Source organism: Elephantulus edwardii, unplaced genomic scaffold, assembly GCF_000299155.1.
Source record: "Elephantulus edwardii isolate Elephantulus edwardi_28Jun2011 unplaced genomic scaffold, EleEdw1.0 scaffold00008, whole genome shotgun sequence".
NCBI classification, from domain to species: domain Eukaryota; kingdom Metazoa; phylum Chordata; class Mammalia; order Macroscelidea; family Macroscelididae; genus Elephantulus; species Elephantulus edwardii.
In genome coordinates, this window is record NW_006399758.1 from 3416043 (window position 1) to 3423471 (window position 7429).

A 7429-nucleotide genomic window follows, 5' to 3' on the forward strand; every position below is an offset into this window, starting at 1 on the left:
TCCCCCATCCATGCAGGTTTTCCCCTCCTTCCCCTCCTTCTCCCTCTTCTGAGATACAATATCTATTTGCTCAGCTAAGTCGGCAGTGTCCTCAATGATAAAATGTGTGGCTGTGACCTGGGGAGCTCTGGTGGTGGTGTCTCCTGGGAGCTGCTTTGTTAACCCAAAGGCCAGGTCTCTCTGGTGGTTCAAATCCACTAGTGGCTCCTCGAGAGAATGATGGGCAATTTCCCACCTGATTTATAGCCTTGGAAACCCAATGGAACTACAAGTTGGTTCTGACTTAGTGGCAAGAAAATTAATTTTTTTTGGGGGGGGAGGGTGGAGGAGAACAAGAAATTTGTAATTCTAAAAAGTGAGGTTTAGTCTAGTAATCTCTGAGTTGCTAGAGGACTTAGTACCAAAGTTAAGATCTTTTTCTAATCACCTTGACATTTGTTCATTGATAGTTTGTCAAGTCTATGGTCAGTAACAAGTGTACACTGCCTTTCTAGTTTTTCTGGAGCTAATAGAATGACACAGGGTTGAAAAGCAAGTTGCTAGTGTCTGTAGTGCCTTCAGGTCCACAAAAGGAAAGAATACAGGCAGTACTGTAACCAACCACTGGTTAGAAGATCAGAGAAGCCAAGAATCTAAATGTTTCTGTGAGACATATGTGAACAGTCTTACAGCCCTGGGAGAGAAATAGCTGCCTTGCCCCAGACAACCTGAAGGAAAGAATAAGAGTGTGATCTGTGCAAAGAAATCGGGAACATTTGCTTCTGTCTCCTGATGAGGGTTGAGAGGCTGTGTGTGGTGGGGAAACAACCCTGGTGGCTGGTTACCCCAGAGGGCTTCCAGCTAATGACACCACAATCCTGCAGCACATTTGGGGAGTGTGGCTACTAGGAAGAAAAGGGGATACTGAAGTAAGTTCAGAGTGGAACTATCAAATAGATGATTTATCTGAAGGAAAAAATATGAAGAATGTAAAATAATCAGCAAAAGAAAGAACTCGAGTTTGTTTAAGAACCTAAGTACAACCCTGACCAGGCAGATGCGTGTAAAGGGGCCAGCTGGAAACAATGAAACAATTGGCATCCACTGGAATGGGTTCTGTTTTGAAAGAACTTCAAAAAGAAAGTGGGGGGTGGGGGGAAAAAGTGAAGACTAATTGGACAGGCACATTCACCTAATACTTGTCATATGTTCCTCATTCTTTCTGTCACACTTGAAGCCAGCATCATTTCCTCTGCAACTTGGGATACAAATGGCGGTCCACACACTGCTGTAGACTTGGTTGTCCTGTGTCTTCTTTTTGTAGGAAGAGAAAGAGCAATTCTAGATTTATTCACACCTCGTATGACTTTAAAGCACCTGGTATTCCCAGGAGGTCGCCCATCCAAATACTAACCAGGCCTGACCCTGCTTAGCTTCAGAGATCAGACGCGATATGGCACATCCAGAGGGGAAGCAGGAGTGGCATCCACTTCCTAAATAACGTGCCTCTGGAAACTCTATGCACTTTGATAGACGTGGATAGTTGTAGAGGGGCTCCAGGCCTTTTGTCACTATGAGTCATTCTCGACTCCAGCAATAGCAACTACAACAATGTACAACTTTGATAGGTTTGAGAAAAGGGGGGGGGCGGAGAAAAAAGAACACTAAACAATTAACTTCAATTTGATCTTTGTCCTAGGAACCTTGCATTTCCTAGACATGGAAAGCATGAGTGAAGTTCATTCGATGTCCCACTTTTACTTCAAGAACTTGTTTCATTTGTTTTCTGGTTTAAAAATAGCACTCCTGGAAAGAAGGGAAATGGTTCTTGGCTGCTTCAGAGGCCAGCACAGCTGTGCAGCCAGAGCCACGGAGACCGAGCAGCTTCACCCGACGTCCAGCCCGGCTCTTACTTGCAGGTGTTTTTCTCTCCTCATCATTAGCACCTGCCATCTGTTGTTTCTACTCTAACCAGTTGCCATGGTTAGATTCTGACTCGTGATGACCTCATCGGTGGCAGAGTAGAATTGTGCTCCACAGGATTTCTAATGACTGGGTTTTGATTTGTTTTGTTTTTGAAATGAATCTCCAAGCCTTTCCTGTTAAGTACCTCTGGATGGACTCAAACTTCCAACCTTTTGATTAGTAGTCAAGCTATTTAACTGTTTGCAGTCCCAAGGAACTTCGTAGTGCTCATTCCTGTGTAGACTTGGCTCCTACCTGTTTCTGCTCCTTTTCCTTCTGCTTCACTAAGCCCCACTTGGTATCTTCTCGGTGTCTTGAGTTCAAACTGCCCCAGAAAGAGCTGGAGTTGGTCCATTCCTGTTGGAAAGCAGAGTTTTCCAATGAAGAACATTAAAGGTTGCTGGTCATGAGAGATTGAATCGAGAAGTTCGTAGTCTGCTGTCCAATCAGCTTTCTGTAGATCATGTAGCTTCTCCAAAGGAAACTAGGAGAGGAAACTCATTAGAAAAGGCCAAAGAGTGATTGCCAATTTGAGGCAGAATGATGCTTTGGAAAGAGCTTGGAATGGAAGTGCTGGTGGTAGCAGTTTATCATTCTTCTCCCCTGGGTGACTTGACATCAAATCTGTTCATGCTTTGAATCCTCAACTCATTCACCTGTAAAACAAAGAGACCTTGAGTGGTTAAAAAAGCTAACATTCTCTAATGATAAAGAATGGTTAATAGTTTGAGTCTATCGCAGGCATTTAGGACGGAAGGCCCTGGCAGTCTATCTTGGAAAGTCAGCCATTGAAAACCCCATAGAGCACAGTTCTATGCTGACACTCATGTGGTCGGCAGGAGTTAGAGTCAATTCAGTGGCAACTGCTTTGGTTAGGGACTAGTTGAGCCCTCTTAGAGCCCATCCAGTTCCAATATCTCCTAACTGGCTTCATTTAGAACCCATATGTCCTACTCACAGGAGTCCTTTTGGAAATGTGAGGGTAAAGCTTTCTGAGGAGGCCTTTTAAGCTTTCATTGGTTCTGCTTAAGCACTGCTTTCACTGCTTACAGCTTCCTTTCCAAAGCAACTTTCCTTCCCACAACCTAGTAGGGGAATACCTGCCTAAGGACATAATTAGCCTAATTCTCCCCTCTCCTGGTAGGAGGGTGACTAGAGGCTGGCATAGCATGCTGTTGTGACATACCACATTCTAAAATAACACTCAGCCTTGGGCTCCAGCCTCTCAAACAGGACACCACCAGGTACTCCACTTTCCTCCTTCCCGGCCTCCTTTCCTGTTTTCAGAGGAGCTTAGAAATTCTGCTTTGAGCACCCAGATTTGTATTTTGTTTGACAACCAAGAAAGAGCTTGCTTTGCATTGATAAGCAGGTCTCTTTGGTCTCCATTGCCAAGTGCAAGGAAGGGCACATGAAGAATCTATTCACTTCCAAGGTGTTGTGTCCAGTCCATCTCTTGTATGGGGACCTACTAGTAACCAGAATAGAGCCTAGGGTGGGAAAAGGAGCTATATAGGCACCCAAAGCTGCATTAAAAAGTTTTTGTCAGGATGCTTAGCTTTGCTTCTTGTTCTCTTTCTTCTCTTGCCTCCTGCAATTGTGAGGTCTGGCTCTGAAAGCTGAGCCCCCTTTTTACTCCTTCTACCAGGCTAGGTGCTCTTCTAAGATTACTTCTGCTGTTTTGTAAAGAGAACTAGAAGAATACTCTCTCACTCTTTTTTGATCCTTCACTCTTTTTGCTTGGAAGATGCTGTAGACTGACTTGTGTCCCATCAAAATATTTTCAAATTATGTCCATATGTTAGTACAATTCAATTACAAGCATAATTTAGTTAGCCTTGAGCTATACAGCTTACCTTCCATAATGCAGTCTGATCTAATGCATTGTGGAGTTGCAATCACTCAATTGAGGTCACACTGTTATAAGGTGGAGTCCAAACCTTGTAACTTCTGATTTACAAAAACCACAACCAAAACAAAACAAAAGTCATATAGGGACACAGAGAGAAGATACAGAAATAGACACATACACATTTGTTAGGGGGACGTGGAGGTGAAGACAAATATCAGGGGAGGATCATCTATAAACCGAGGAGCCAAGGAATACTGGGACTATCAAAAAGGAATTATCATGGCCAAGATGAGATGTGGATTTTTAGCCCCCTGAGCTATAAGGAAACAAATTTCTGACTTATAAAGAGACTTACTTTGGTATATTTCCTTTAAATAAGCTAAGGTAGAAGTTGTCTTTGAATAATGTGGAGAAATGCATACTATCCCAAAACTCACTTTTGTTTTAGCCTTTGTGTTTCTACCCTAAAAACTAGTCTCTTGAGATAAGAACACACAATGACCCACTTCATTTATCATCAACAGATAAATGAGTGTCCAGGCTTGGCTGTTTTGGGGCTGTTTACTACCACAAGCTGTGTCATTCCAGGCTTCCCTTTTCCCACTCCTTCACTCCTCTCCAGAGATCCGGAGTATACTGATACTGATGCAAGGTCAGTCACACTGTCCAACTCCCATTCTTTAGGGTTCAGTCTAGACTTGAACATCTGAAGCAATAAGCCTTTCTGGACTTCTTGCCTGTGTACGTCTAGGTTAAGAGCTTTCTTAAGCTTTCAGGAACATAAAACTTTTTCTGTGACAGTACTTAAATACTTAGCATGCTGCCTCTACAGCACTTACTTCCTGTTCTGTTTCTTATCCTAGATTCGTGTCCAGGGATTGTATTTTGATCACTCCCGTGTCTAGAGCTGAGGAGTCTCTGCCAACCAGTACACACTCAATTAGTATTAGCTGAATAAATGAATAAGAGAACAAATACAATGTGAACCCCCCCAAAGCTGCATTGTGTCTGGGAGAGGATGTAGCTCATTAAGTAACACTGCTTTCTGGTGCCTGAAGAAGTCAAAACAGCTTTGATTCAAAATGTTGGCAAAATAGACTGCCTCCACTATTTTGACTTTTCCAGAGATGAATTGATGAGGTAATATGTTTTGAAGCAATGCCACAGCAATATACTGTGCTGTGCTTTTGAAATGAAATGATGACAGGAGGTTGTGCTTCTGGCTAATGTCCTTGTCAGAGCTAAATGCAATCATAGCTTGTCAGTCTTATCCTACAAGGAAGACCCTAGAAATGGCTTGTCTTCACAGGTGGGGGAAGAGAATTGGCACATAAGAATGTGATCTGGTAAAAGGAAGCAGGAGTCCCTGGATAGTGCAAATGATTAATGTACTCAGTTGCTAATTGAAAGTTAGGAGGCTTAAGTCTATCCAGAGGTACTTGAGAAGAAAAACTTGACAATCTACTTCCAAAAAATTAGCAATCAAAATCTTCTGGGGTACAGTTCTACTCCTGCCACTTACCTCAGTTTGCTGTACTCCGGAGGTTTTCATGTGCTGGGATGCCGGAAATTAAACCATTGGCATTTCAAGGACCAGTAAGATCATCCATGGTGAATGGATTTTAATACCTTCCAGACCAAGAGAGAAGAGGAAGAAGGATCTGGAGATCTACCATCCCCTTTTCCTTATGAATCAGGGTGAAGTCTCTCTCAGGGAGGAGTGATAGGGAATGGCAAAGGACACACTGACAAAGGAGATTAATCAGAACTGGCTTTGACAAGCACTGTGGCAATTGGACAATTAAAACAGACATTCGGGGGTGGGGGGAGAAGAATGAACTGGGGAGGAGGGTAGAGAAAACAGTGCAACAATGAATGAATGAAAACCCAAAATCTCTGTAAATGTTCATTAAAATGAATAAAATTTAATAATAATTTACAAAAAATGGCTAGTGAAAATCTTATGAATAAAAGTATAACCTTGTTTAATGTAGTCAAGAAGATGAGTTCCTTTTGTTAGAAAACACTCAAAATACAACTGGAGAAGAACCAGCTCTTAACGTAGCCAAACTCAACTGCTGCTGAGAAGATTCTGACCAATGAAAACCCTCATTTGAGTTCCTGAAAATATAAAACTTAACATGAACAGAATACTTCATCTTCCTCCCAGGGAAAAAGATGGATTCAAACCACTAAACATTCAGTTAACAGTCCCTCCTTGCAACATGTCCAAAGTATGTCAGACGAAGCTTCAGAATTCTTGCCTCCAAGGAGCAGCTGGCTTCACCCTCTTCAGGACAAACCTGTTTGTTTTCTTAGCAGCCCATGGTATATTCAATTCTCTTTTGTTGTGGAGAGTGTGAAATCAAGTTTCTCCTTGGAGGCTAGGATTTCGAAGATCCATCTCACATACTTTGAGCACATGGCCAGTACTTGGAGAAGGATATCATGCTTGGAAGGGTGGAGGGACAGCACAGGAGAGGAAGACCTCGGATGAGGTGGATTGATTCAGTGACTGCAGCAATGGGAGTAGGTGTGTTAGAATCAGTGAGACTGGCTCAGGATAGGGCAGGCTTCAGAGCTGATGTACATAGGGTCACTATGAGGGGTCGCATTACTAAGAGTAGCAGGCAACTTGACAGTACTTAACAACAGCAACAACAATATCCTGAAGTATAATGCGGCCAGTGATTGTGTAATATCTGTCCACATGCCTAACATAAGAGTTTATTTATTAATGTGGCTCTTAGGAATCTCTGATGGTTTAGTGATGAGGAGTTACACTGCTAATCCAAGGGGACATGTTTCTAATCTACCATATTATCTGTGAGAGAAAATGTGAAATCTCCTCATGTGTCACTTACTCTCTAAAAACCAATGGGAGGATCAGCTCAGAGTTGATTCTGACTTGATGATACACAACAATTATTATAAGACAGTTATTAAAATTCATGCAGCAATCAGTAATGTTAATGATGAAGAGATTGAAGATTTTTACCAACTTCTGCTGTCTGAAATTACCAAACATGAAACCAAGATTTTCTAGTAATTACTGATGAATGGAATGTGAAAATTGGTAACATTGAAGAAGGATTAGTAGTTGGAAAATGCTGCCGTGGTGAAACATTACCAGAGATTATGTGGTCCCAAATTTTACAAGTGCAATAACTAAACCAGTAGAGATACTTTCCCACCAGCAACATAGATGTGACTATACATGTAGAGCTACTTGGATAGAAGGTAAAGGAATCAAATTGACTACATCTATTTATAGGGACTATGAAAAGTCTAATATTATCTGTCAGAACAAGGCCAGAGGCTGACTTTGAAACAGACAATTAATGACTCATAAGCAAGTTCAAGTTAACCTTAATAGAAAATGAGTCCACAAAAAAAACCCCAGAACACAAACTTGAATGAGTCCCACCTGCATTTAGAGACAGTCTTGAGGAGAGCTTAGACACATTGAACACTAATAACAGAAGACCAGATGAGCTGTGGAATGACATCAAAGACATAACACTTGAGAAAGGGAAAATGTCAAAACAACTATGAGATATCATCTCACCCCAGTCAAAATAGCAAAATTTAACAGAACAGCAAGCAACAAATGCTGGCGAGGTTGTGGAGAAA